General features: G+C 34.0%; 1 protein-coding gene across 6 annotated transcripts in view; it reads left to right on the top strand.

Annotated features, from left to right (window-relative positions):
• Nucleotides 1–14,017, top strand: part of ERBB4 (erb-b2 receptor tyrosine kinase 4) — a 1,138,707-nt gene that overhangs the window by 458,466 nt on the left and 666,224 nt on the right. The window lies entirely within an intron of this gene.

Raw genomic sequence — 14,017 nt, 5'->3', positions numbered from 1 at the left:
TTGACAAAGCAGGAAAGAATATCCAATGGAATAAAGATAGTCTCTTCAGCAAGTGGTGCTGGGAAAATTGGACAGTGACATGTAGAAAAATGAACCTGGACCACTTTCTTACATGATACAGACAAATAAACTCAAAATGGATGAAAGACCTCAATGTAAGACAGGAAGCCATCAAAATCCTCGAGGAGAAAGCAGGCAAAAACCTCTTTGACCTTGGCCACAGCAACTTCTTACTGAACACATCTCTGGAGGCAAAGGAAACAAAATCAAAAGTGAACTATTGGGACCTCATCAAAATAAAAAGCTTCTGCGCAACAAAGGAAACAATCAGCAAAACTGAAAGGCAACCGATGGAATGGGAGAAGATATTTGCAAACAACATATCAGATAAAAGGTTAGTATCCGGGGCGCCTGGGTGGCTCAGTCGGTTAAGCGTCCGACTTCAGCTCAGGTCACGATCCCACAGTCCGTGAGTTCGAGCCCCGTGTCAGGCTCTGGGCTGATGGCTCAGAGCCTGGAGCCTGCTTCCGATTCTGTGTCTCCCTCTCTTTCTGCCCCTCCCCCATTCATGCTCTGTCTCTCTCTGTCCCAAAAATAAATAAACGTTAAAAAAAAAAAACCACTCTACTTAAAAAAAAAAGGGTTAGTATCCAAAATCTATAAAGAACTTATCAAACTCAACACCCAAAAAAAACAAATAATCCAGTGAAAAGGTAGGCAAAAGACATGAATAGACACTTCTCCAAAGAAGACATCCAGATGGCCAACCAACACATGAAAAAATGCTCAACATCACTCATCATCAGGGAAATACAAATCAAAACCACAAGGAGATACCACATCACAGCTGTCAGAATGGCAACATTAACAACTCAGACAACAACAGATGTTGGCAAGGATGTGGAGAAATAGGATCTCTTTTGCACTGCTGGTGGGAATGCCAACTGGTGCAGCCACTCTGGTAAACAGTCTGAAGGTTCCTCAAAAAATTAAAAATAGAACTACCTTACAGCCGAGCAATTGAACTACTATGTATTTATCCAAGGAACACAGGTATGGTGTTTTGAAGGGACACATGTACCCCAATGTTTATAGCAGCACTATCAACAATAGGCAAAGTATGGAAACAACCCAAATATCCATCCGTGGATGAATGGATAAAGAAAATGAAGTATTATTCAGCAATCAAAAAGAATGAAATCTTGCCATTTGCAACTATGTGGATAGAACTAGAGGGTATTATGCTAAGTGAAATTAGTCAGTCAGAGAAAGACAAATATTATATGACTTCCCTCATATGAGGACTTTAAGATACAAAACTGATGAACATAGGGGAAAGGAGGCAAAAATAATATACAAACAGGGAGGGGGACAAAACATAAGAGACTCTTAAATATGGAGAACAAACAGAGGGTTACTGGAGGGGTTGTGGGAGGGGGGATAGGCTAAATGGGTAAGGGGTGTTAAGGAATCTACTCCTGAAATCATTGTTGCACTATATGCTAACTAACGTGGGTGTAAATTAAAAATAATAATAAAATAAATAAAATAAATAAATAAACATAAAATAATCTTAATAAATTTTTTAAATAAATAAAAAATAAAAGATAATCTACAAGTGTTTTAAAAGTTGCATAATTTTACTTTTGCATTATTAATTACATCTTTTTCCAAACCAGGAATTTGAAGAATTCTAAGATTTTTTTTTCTCCCTCTACCTACCATCTAGGTCCTGTTTCCTAGGACCTAGATATTTTCACTGGGTCTGCAACAAGCAGAATGTGTTCTCATCATTAGTCCTTAATCAATATGCACTCATAATGATTAAATTCCTTGCATTGCTTTACTTAAAGTATATCTTTCAGTGAAGCTTCTTATGTTTAGAGATTACATATTTGTTCCTATAGTTTGTATGTTGAACTTAATAACAGTGGCATATTTGTTATTTCCAGTAATAAGTTTAAATCAGAAATGCAGTTTTAATCTTTCTTTTTACATGACAAGTATCACACAAAATAGACATATTTGAATGATTCAAAGTATAAGGTACAAATTCACTAAACTTAACTGGAAAATATTTTACAATTATTCTTAAAAATTTCCAGGTACTTTTTTGTTTTAAAAATAATTCTTAAATATTCTTACTCAGCTATATTTACCTGAAAAGAGATCCCATAGGAAAGATGGGGCTCTAATAAAAGGGAGGACAGTAGTGGGTTATTTCCTTCAGAGCTTTTTTTGACAATTTTAATTATTTCCTAGAAGATGTTCTAAGACTATGAAAAAAGAAAAGTTAATATGTTTTCAAACAAACACTCTTTTAAAAAAACTTTATTTATTTTGAGAGAGACAGAAGCACTAGAAGCAGGGGATGGACAGAGAGAGGGAGAGAGAGAGAGAATCCCAAGCAGGCTCTCTCACTGTCAGAGCATAACCCACTGTGGGGCTTGAACTCAGGAACCATGAGATCATGACCTCAGCTGAAGTCGGATGCTTAACTCACTGAGCCACCCAGGTGCCCCTAAAGACATTTTTGCTAGGTATTTAGGTAATTCCTACCAAGTATGTGCCTTTTCATGTGTTAGATGCCAAGGTTCCTGATCATAAGCACCATGTTAGTTGCTTCCTTGCAGCAATAGTGTTTCTTGAGGTAGAACCATACTAGCCAGAGAAAGCAGGTGATTGGACACTGACATTTTTAGCCATTCCCTTAGGGAACTGCCAGCCAGGGTTTGGGTCTCACTTTTGCCAGTCACTAGTTCGTTGACATCTGTAAGTTTGCTGCACATCCAAGTCTTCGCTCTCTTATATGATGCTCTTGTGTGAATATCAGATTTGTTATGATGGTTGTATCTAGGAAGACATAGATGAATACATCCCTTATTCAACCCTTCTTCCACAAAGTGCTTCCAGCACTGATGTTTAATCCTTAAAGTCCGTGTCTTTCTTTAATAAACATAATCATTCTAGCTTCCTTTAATATAAGTTAGAATTTCATTTATGCCCTACTTTAAAATAAGATGATACCTGCAATAGAAAACTTCTGTTTATTAGACTGTTCAAAGACCACACAGTTCAATAACACTTTGATGCTGTTACTTGATTTGTCCTTTATGTATTAGAGCTGCAGGGTTTAGTCTCCTTGATGACCTTTTCCCACTAAATTCTGATTAGATGAAGAAATCTCCACTTGTTCCTGGCTCAGAAAGGAGAGCAGATAAATAACAACAAGAACAAATGAACAATACTAGTAACAATAATACCAAGTAATGATTTTTGAGCTGTTAGTGTCAGACACTGTGCCTAGTGCTTTATACACATTATTTCAATTGACTCCCATAACAGTTCTATAAAGTAAATATTATTCCTGTTTAACAGAAGAAAAAACCTAAAATCTAGAGAAGTTAAGTAAATTGCCTGAGGTCACAAATAAATGGTAAAGCTAGGATTCTCACCCTTTTCTGCTTTGAAAATGTACCCATGGCATCTTCCTTGTCATTAAAAAAAACATAGAATGTTATTAGAATTTAGCTCTTAGAAATATTCAAAGCAGCAGACATGTTTTATAGATGAGGAAAGTTAATGCCAGTGTCTAGATAGATCTAAGAATCTCTTCCCCTGGCCTCCTGTTTAGAACTCTCTTCGCTAGAGTGCAAATTTTCACCTCTCAAGCTGTTTGGGCTGTGTAGAGTGCTGAGCGGCTGGAAGTGTCACAGAGAAACCCAGCAGGGTGAGGATTGTTAATAGATTTTATTAATTCACCAAACATTTGTTAAACAGTTACTACGTGCCAGGAACCATGATGATGTGGTATGGAAACAAAGACTGATGACAAAATTATAGCTATAGGATGTAGCTGAGATATTGATGACATTAGTAATGTTATTATAAATTGTATTCGTTGACTTGCATAAATTTATACATACATTCTATTTATCACAGTAAAATTATTTTTACTTCTGTTGTTGTTTGCTTTGTGGAAATGTCCTTTAGTCTCTAAGCAATATAAGCAAAAAAACAATGTTGTGTACTCGTTATTTAATGAAGTGTATTGCATCAGTGGGTTTTAGAGATTTTGTGTATGTGTTAAAACCTTCTTGTTTATGGCCACATTTTCCATATAGAGGGTTACACTAGTAAAAGTTGATGGGTAATCTCTTTAAGGCACCATTGCTCCCTATCACTGATGCACATTCACTAGTACATACAGGTCTTTCTTAGAAGATACAAGTTGATGTGATTAGGTGAAACAAATTTTAGGGTAGGAGTAAAGTCCCTGGCAGGGTGTATTTGAGACTGTTGGAAGCCTGCCAGTAGTCTTATCTTGAATGTGAACATTTTGTTTGGCTCTTGGAGTTCAGGAGTTTTATCTTTAGAAAAAATTTTCCTACCCATGTACTTTGAATGAGAAGGTTAACAGAATCTTCTCATATGATTGAAGAAACAGAACAGATGAACATAGAAGGGGCATAAAAAGGAGAGAGGCAAACCATAAAACATAGTTTTAACTAAAGAGAACAAACTGTGGGTTACTGGAGGGATGGTGGGCCGGGGGAAGGGGTTAAATTGGGTGATGGGTATAAGGAGGACACTTGTGATGAGCACTGGGTGTTGTATGTAAGTGATGAATTACTAAATTCTACTCCTGAAACTAATATTACACTATATGTTAACTAACTGAAATTTAAATAAAAACGTGAAACTAAAACAAATGTTTTTAAAATAAATAACTATATATTAAAAAAGAATCTTCTCATATGACTTGTACATATCATCTGGCCATGATCTCTCTTCTCAACATTGCTGGATTTGGAAGAGCAGGGCAAGTTGTTGCTTTAATGTGTTAGCCTTGTCCCTTCCCTCTTTCTCTATCTGCCCAATACAAGGGACAGCTGCTGTATTAGAAATTCTGTAAAATTAAGATGTGATTAAATACTCAAATCTATCTTGTTTGCAGTTTCATGTCTGCAACTTAAAAGTTGTATGATATTGGGCAAGTAATTTAGCTATTCTGGGGCTTTGTTACCTCATCCATAAAATTAAGTGGTTAGACCTAAAGTAGCTTAGGCAAAAAGGGAATTTATGATAGTAATATAAATTTATTTCATAAAACCCAAGAACAATTTTTTTCTTTTTATTGGGGGTGGCAGTAGAGCCTCAGGAAACATGGGAATCCTAAATATAAAGACTATCTGAATACTGTATCCATTTCTCATCTCTGTTTCTGATAATTGGCTTCATCTTTTTTCTTCCAACACTTATGTCATCTGCTTCTCTTACCTACGTAGTGGAAAATATGACTGCCAACTACTCCTATGCTGATAGCTCTCAATCGAGATACCCAAAATAAGAATGAATTTTTGTTTGTTTGTTTCCATTTAATAATTAATTTCAGGGAAGGAGTCTAATTGACCCCTGGCCATGTTAACAGAGGCCAGATGACAGCAACTCCCAACATAATCATGGCAATGAATTAGGTTATGGGGAAGACAGGACTGGAGAAATTCTCAGAATTGGTGTTCTGGACAGACATAATATGTATCTATTTTATCACCTTTAATAGTTTTTCATGAAAAAAAAATAGTGTTCCTATCCCTTATTATCTGTGGAAACAGGTGACCCTGATATAAAGATATTGAAGGCAATACAATAATGCTAATGACTGCTATGTTTATTGGCATCATATTATATCTCAGATACTGTTATAAATTCTTTACATGTATAGACTCCTTTAATTATCAAAAGTTTATGAACAAGGTACAATTATTATTTTTCACATAAGTGTTTATAACTATTAGATAATATTGGGATTTTTTTAGAATATAAAATCATTTGCATTACTATAGGTGTAACATGTATGTGCCCATGGACATACATGTACATTATACATGAATACATACAATAATACATTTTTATTATAATTATTTATTTGCTTATATGTGGAGAGAGAAAAGGGAAAAACTGGGATAAAAATAGCACAAAAATGTTAATAGTGGCTAATATTGTCTTTTTTCCATGTCTATTCTTTATTTGCCAATTTTGTGCAATGAATATGTATGCTTTTATTACTAGAAAACTAAAATCCTTTATATTTTCCATTGAGCAATGGCATCATTTAGTTTAGTCTCTTGGACTATCTTAGCTACTATCGAAACAGCAAGTTGACATAGTAAAAGATGTTAAAAATTCTTACACGTAAACATATGGCTTCTGTGTTATGAAAGACTGGAAGTAAGAGCCCTCTGTATGTCCCATTGAGCTAAGTGCCACCTCCTTATGCTATCATAACCCCCAAATACATATCTGTCTCACTACACTTATCACATCATATTATAATCTCCTCTGCATTTTTTTCTTCCTTAGTAGGCCTTCTGAAGGGAAGAAATCATGCTTTGATTATCCCTGTATTCCCAGTATCTACTACAGTACCTGGAAAATAACCTGGTGCTCAATAATCATTTTCAATTCAGAAATGTTCAAGAAATACAGAGGGGGTCCGTCTTTCTCTTCTGAGGTCCCTAGTGGTGGAAACACCTTGGAATTGATTCACTCTCAGAGCAGACTCTTTTTCTCAACATTCATTCTATTCTTTTAATGATATGGCTTACATACTCCTGGAGATGGAAAACCACTACTCTGAGAGATAACTCATTCTACCATTGCTCACCTGGATTTATTAGAAAGGTTATATTTCCAGGTAATTGAAATGTTTTCTGTTTAATAAGTGTTTTAACTCAATGGAACAAAACAGTGGGGAAAGTATTGGGTTTTGGAGGAGGGAGGGAGGCACATCTTCCTTTATGAAGAAAGGAACTTGCTGAAGAAATGGTGAAGGCATGGTACTGTATTTAAAGGACATTAATAAAATAAATTTCCTGAGAAGAGGGAATTTCTGCTCTTACAGTTCCCAGTTTTATTTTTAATATACTTATGTAACTTTATAGTTTTTCCTGTGAAGATAACCTACAACTGTCAAAAATAAATATGTAAAGAAGATGACCTAAGCCCAGCTGTCTATTTCCTCACTCTTCAGTCAGATGTCAGGCTCCCCATACTCTGCCAAACTGAAAGGGTCAGGGATGAGCAGAAGGAGGTTGTGTATATGCCTAATTGTCATCTATTAGAAAGCTTTTATTCGTCACCCGTTTGTATTCAGTGATGAAAGACTGAGCGATATAAATATAGCCTCCATCTCTGTGATTTCACGAAACAAAGACAACACATGTAGGAATACTTAAGCTAATAATATGTAATCTTTCCTTAATGTAACGCTCTGAACTAGAGTAATTTCAAATATATTATTTGGTAATTTTTAAACTATGAAACTTTGAAAAAGAAAACATAAACAAGATGTAGTTTCTACCCAAAATTGAGTTTGGGTGTCAAGACTGATGATGTCAAATATGCCTGCCATAAGAGAGATGTGCATTAAAGAAAATAAAACACACAGATAGTGAAAGTAGGTATTGGGTGGGGAAAGATAAAGATGAGGATAAAGGAAGATAAATATTTATTCTCTATCCACTGTATATCCTTTCCTGTGCCTTATCATCTACTGACCTGTAGTTTTGTAAATTGGAACTATGAGATTCAGGCTTTAAATAAATTACCTAAGTCATATAATTTGTAGATGGGGAAGTAGTAGTCACTCTTAACACTTTATGATCTCAGATACCATGCTTTTTCTACCATCTTTCCTTCCAATTAAGGATGACAGTTAAAAAAAAAAGTTTGTAATATGGGAAGCATAGGCATTTTTGTATATATTTCAAAACCAAATGTGACTTTTTCCCACTATTTACTATTTATTATTCCACTCTTTAACATTTCAGTGAGTGCCTATTTTCTCATTTAACACATTTGTGAATTAAGTTAAATTTATTATCTCTATTTTTCAGATGTGGAGTTTTTATCACATTCATATATATTATATAAGTGGCAGAGCCAATATTCAAACCTAGGTCTATCTAATTTCAAAAATCACTGTGATTTTCACTAATATCTTCTAACTTGGATTTTTTTTTTAACCCATGGGTAATCAAGTTGGTTCTTAAGTCTTAAGAAATAGTTCTACAATAAAAGTCTAAGTCAAAATTGTTAACGAAACTTAGGCAATAATGTTTTCTCTGAATCATAGTTTTCTTTATCTGAGGATTAGAGTAGGAGGGAAACTGTTCTTATCCCATGAAAATAATTCCTCTCCTCTTATAGATTTTCAGCCTAAAACTAGGTGTTGCCCATGTAACACCACTCATGGCTGTCAAATGGACTCAATGGGTTAGCTCATTTAATTGACTCTCATAAGTGGATAGCTTTATTGCCTTTATCATTTTTGTTTCAGTGCTCTGAATTCCCTCTAATTTGTTGAGTTATCCAATAGAAGGGGATAAAGTGGAGTAAAGTAATAATCTTCTCATGGAAGTCATTTGTCTCCCTATTTATCTTTCCTTATATGTGTGTACAATCGACTCTCAATTATTTGCACAGATAAAGAGGGAGCACTGTGCCATTGATAATCCAAAAGTCATTTACAAAAGATTTACCTTTGTGATTATCTTTGTGTAGGTGATATTCCCTACATACATTTCAACTGCACTCATGAGGGAAGAGAAGACCTGTAAGTGTGCTCAGTGTCAAAGAATAGTCAAATTGTAGTGCCTTTTTTTTCTGCAGATAATCTATATGAAGAAAAATAGAGAATGGAATATGTAAAGTCACTCTTTAAGGATATATATTATCCTATTTGGAGTACCATATCGAACATCAGAATTTGAGTTAAACTATAATCCAAGACTCCTTTCCATTTATAAATCTGTCAAAATTGAGACATGCATCAGAATCTGTGCATACTTATTTAAAGGAGTTTCCATAATGCATTACTTACGGGATTGTGCTCACTTACTTTGTTAACCTGTTTTGCCAGGTTTGTCTGGCTTTGTTTGCTTATAATAAATCCAAACTCTCTTTTAACATACACTTGCCTTTTTAGCATGGGCAGTCTTTTGTATAGTCCCTTTTTATGTTCCCACTTGCATCTTCTTGATTATTTTACTGTTCCTATGTTTATGGTGCCTTTCAATTTACTGTTGTTTTCAAATTTCATTTGTGTGTTGTTTATTCCATATTGCATATTAGTAATGAAGATACTGAAACCCAAGACCTAAATCAACGTTAGCGACAGTTCACTCCTCCTCTCAGCTCTGTCTTTTGCCATTTATCATTACCCCTTGTTTACAGCTCTTTAAATGGTTTTCAAACCATCTGAGAATAATCATCTCCAGGCCAATTTGAATTAATTTTGTAAGTCAGAGCTTATGAAACATTGAATTAAATACTCTGTGAAAACCCAAATATATTACTTGTACTGCACTCCCTTTATTCATTAATTTTGTACTTCTATCAGAAAAAGCAATCAGGTTTGTCTGTCATGATTTGTTCTTTATATAACCGTACTGCTCATTTATTACTCATGGGCCTTCCCTTATCTTTTTCCTTGTACAGATGCTTTATCTTAATGGCTTCTATTAGTAAAAACAAATGATACCAGGTTACTTCTTGTATGATCAATCATAGAGGTGTTTGACTCATTCATTTTTTTCATTAGTAGATGTTGAGGACCTACTGGATGAATTTCTAATGCAAATTTTCATAGGACAAATGAGCATGCTTCAAGCTGACACATATTTGGTTGGTCAAGATCAGAGAAGGGATTTCCGACATGTGGTTTCCTTTTTTTTACTGTATGATACTAATTCCAACATATATTTATAACTGCATGTACATGTATATTAAGTATATATTTTTCACTTTTTTGCTGTGTTACTACTTTTTCCTGAGACATTGCTTCACATATATTTCTCTAACACTTTAAGGACACCATTAATTTTTCATAATCTTCCTAAATCACTGTCAAGAAAATGTCCCTTTCAGGTTTTTAAGACTAAATGTTATTTGAATCTACTTTATGAAAATGGCTATTTATAGAAAGTCAGAAATATTTTGAAAAACTGCAACTGTTTTCTTTTATAATGATAGTCTTTAATTAAAAAAAGGAAAGAAACCTCTATACTAATACTCACATATGCCATTTTACTATGCCAACATATGCGAATGCTCTCATAAAATATTATTTTATAGTCATCTTTATTTCTCAATTTCTTTGCTCAGAATCTGCATTTATTACTTTAATTTTAACATAATTCAAACAATACCGCCACATTTAGCAAGCAAATAAAAATCTCCTTGAATTTTCTCCTTGTTTTTTAAAAATTAAAATATGCAAGATATTTTAAGAGAAATATTTTATATGAATATAAATATTTAATAGTTTATAATTAAGTGAATTAATTGCTACATATATAATTTGAGTCTATCACCAAAAGTTGTAAACATCTGCATTTCTACATAAATGTGAATGTGTTCTCCCTACATGATTAAATTCTTCCTTTCAAGAGATCATTGGACTTACAGTAGCTCATCCAGTAGAATGTCACTTACAAAATTTTTTTCATAAATATGAAAAATTACCTTGTTTTATTTTCTAGGTAGTCTTTCTTTAATATAATTGTTCATTGGAACCTTTATAAGGCAGTTACATAGCCAATTTTTGACCATAGTTTAACTCTCAAAAGTAAAAAACAAAATATCTCAAGTGTAATGAAGGCTGAAATTTGCCAAGTGGACTGCTTTATGATCATCTCATGATTGCTGCCTGTAAGAATTAATGTCACATATGGAAAACTCAGAACTGACATCCCCTTAAATACATACATATATTCTTAATTTTTTCACTGGAAATGCAATATTTTATTCAGTTTTAAGCATACAAGGCATGCAAATGTTTATAGATTCAGCTTCAATCAATGACCATTTGAAAAGAATTACCCAAAATGGTACATCCTGTTGGGTTAGGATGTTAGAAGCAGGAAAATGAGGATATATGTGTAGCTTTTGGATGAGCCTCTCCATAAAGACTTGCATCATTTTAATCAATGAATTTGTTGAAGCTCAAGCAGAGAAGGAGCTCTCACTGACATGTTTAACATTAACACCAGTCAGATGGCAAAAGAAGCATTATGATTTTGATTGATGCCATATGATTTGTACCTTTGATATTGAGTGATGTCTTTGCATGGTTATTCCTGTACTGTCCTGAAGAAAAAGTGTTTTTTAAACAAAAAATATTGTTTTCTCTTTCTTGTTTGTTTCTTAATGCCCCAATGGAAAAACTCTTTCTTTCTCATTTTTGTATGACATGCAAATATTGGAGGAGATTCTAGAACATCTAGAAAAGCATTACATCCCAAGATGTTCAATTGCATTTTATCCCCATAACCTGCATGTTGAGTGCAGGACGCAAAAAACTCCTGCCTTCTTCACCACCTCCCTTTTTGTTTGCTTCAGCAATCTGTTGTAGGAGATGTCTCTTCTTAACATAACCTTCTGCAGTTCTTTGAAACCCTTGTTGTATGAGTTATGAATGTCACAAACATAACTTTGTATGAGGAGACTGTCTTATTGACAGAAAAAAATGAAAAGTTATAGTAGACATACAATGTCCAATACTAACACTAGACTACCAGTTGATACATTTGTTCTAAACTGGGAAAGACAGTCTGTAAAGAATGTTTCAAAGAGTATTTTTAGGAACACCTTCAAATGATCTATTAAATGATGCTGAAACATCTAGAAATAATATTCAGTTTAAGAAGGTGCTTCAAAGCATCTTGGAGATCTTTTCCACATAGTATATTTCACCGTTTTGTCATTTCAGAGGTGACATAGGAAGGGAGCCAGTGCAAAGGGTATGAATAGTTTAAACAATTAAGAAGAAACGTTCAAAAGCAATTCCTAAAAACTTACCATGTAAACCCTTAGAAAACTTTTGAATGTAAGGAATTACTTTTTACTATTTACCATATATCATAAAATGAGATAAACCCTACTGAGGACTCATTTGCTAAATTTTGACACATGGAGTGTCTAGCATATTTTCAGTTGAACTGAATTGGTGAACTCTGAGGCTGTAGGTGCTTTTAAAAAGGAAAACATGCAAATTTACATTTAAAAATATAGTCTTCAAAAGAAATACATTCATAATGCATGGCAAACTTAAGACTGAGTAACCATTACTTGAAAAACAATTTTATTATAGAACTTAACCTTAAAAGATTTATTAAGCCACCCCCTCAAATGTATTCTCTTTTCTTGCCTATTTTCTTTAAATTGAAGGATGCCAGATCTGTGTAAAATTCCCATTATGTAAGGAGTTGGTACTCTATATGATTGATGAGCTGAATAGAAAGTGATTATTGTTTTACAAGTCTACAGGATTTAGAACAATAATCAATGAAAAATCTGTATAATCCTCAGATACTTAGTTATTGGGCTGGAACTATATACATATATATATATATATATATATATATATATATATATATATATATGAAACAAGACTCAGGAAATCTGAACCCAGTTGTGAAAGAGTAGCAAAAATGTTCTCTGCATGTGTATATGTTTTTTCCTCTGATTTATATACTTTGTAAAAATGCACTTAGCAAGTACAAAGATGCATTACCTAACCTGAAATTTCCATGATGATGTGTATTTGTTTTATGACTTATAATAGTGCTGTATAAGTTTCTTCATAATATCCTTACAATTAACTTTCTGTAATGAAGGTTATCAGAAGACTATGGGAGTTGTTATACAGAGAAATAAAGTATAGTCAATATTTTTACATCACAAAACTTAATTATTAAGGGCATGAACACCTCAAGTTGCTTTCTTAGCAACACAACTGTCGGTTTTGGTAGGATTCATTTTTGCTCTTATGTCTCAGCTAGTTTATTTCTCTAGATTTGTTAATTGTATTAGTGAAGCCATAGGCTTTTAGAAATATATAGAGAGCGCTATTAAGAATACAGATAATAGTGGCTATTGCTGGCAAGCATAAAGGGAATAAAAATAGATATAATATTGGGGGCTAGAATTTGACAATATCTCTTAGTAATGAGATCTTTAAATTATTTTTTAAAGTTTATTATTTATTTTTGAGACAGAGAGAGAGAGAGAGAGAGAGAGGGAGAGAGCGCACGCACAAGCAGAGAGGGGCAGAGAGAAGGAGAGACAGAATCCAAAGCAGCCTCCACACCATCAGTGCAGAGCCCAGTATGGGGTTCAAACCCATGAACTGTGAGATCATCACCTAAGCTGAGATCAAGAGTAGGACGCTTAACCCACTGCAGCACCCAGGATCCAGATCTTTAAATTCTTGACCTAATGTTTCAACTTGCCCTTCACCACCCCCAAACACACACACACACACACACACACACACACACGTTTATTATAGCATTATATTTAATAGTAAAAAAGGAAAGAACACAATGGTTGATCAATAAAAGATGGTCAAATAAGTTGTGCTCTGCATACATAGGGATAAAAATGAAATAGTAAAAAAGAATGGAGTGATCTATAAATATCTACACAGAAAGATGACCGTATATTAAGTGAAAAATTAAGTTATAGAACAATATGTATATTGCTCTATTTGTAAAAAATTAATAGTAATAATGCTAGTAGTTTAAAATATATTGGTTTTAGTATATTCCTATTTGTACATCTACAATTGTCTATAAACAAATGAAAAATACAGTTGTAGTAATGTGCACCTAATGTAAATGGTAGTTGTCTGTAGAGACTGAGCTCTTAGTGAACTTTTATGTTTCATGTTCTGCATTTCAATGTAATTGAAAGGGGTACAATGAACTCATATTATCACTTTAAAAAATAACATTTATTTATTTTCAAGAGACAGAGAGAGATAAAGTGTGAGAGGGGAGGTGCAGAGAGAGAGGGAGACACAGAATCTGAAGCAGGCTCCAGGCTCTGAGCTGTCAGCACAGAGCCCGATGTAGGGCTCGAACCCACCAACAGTGAGATCATGCATGACCTGAGCTGAAGCCAGACGCTCAACTGACTGAGCCACCAAGTCATCCCTAGTCATTCTAAGCAA

This window comes from Felis catus, chromosome C1, assembly GCF_018350175.1.
Source record: "Felis catus isolate Fca126 chromosome C1, F.catus_Fca126_mat1.0, whole genome shotgun sequence".
In the NCBI taxonomy this organism is placed as follows: Eukaryota; Metazoa; Chordata; class Mammalia; order Carnivora; family Felidae; genus Felis; species Felis catus.
Note: the sequence above shows the minus strand (reverse complement) of the source record. Positions and strands in the feature narration are given on the sequence as shown.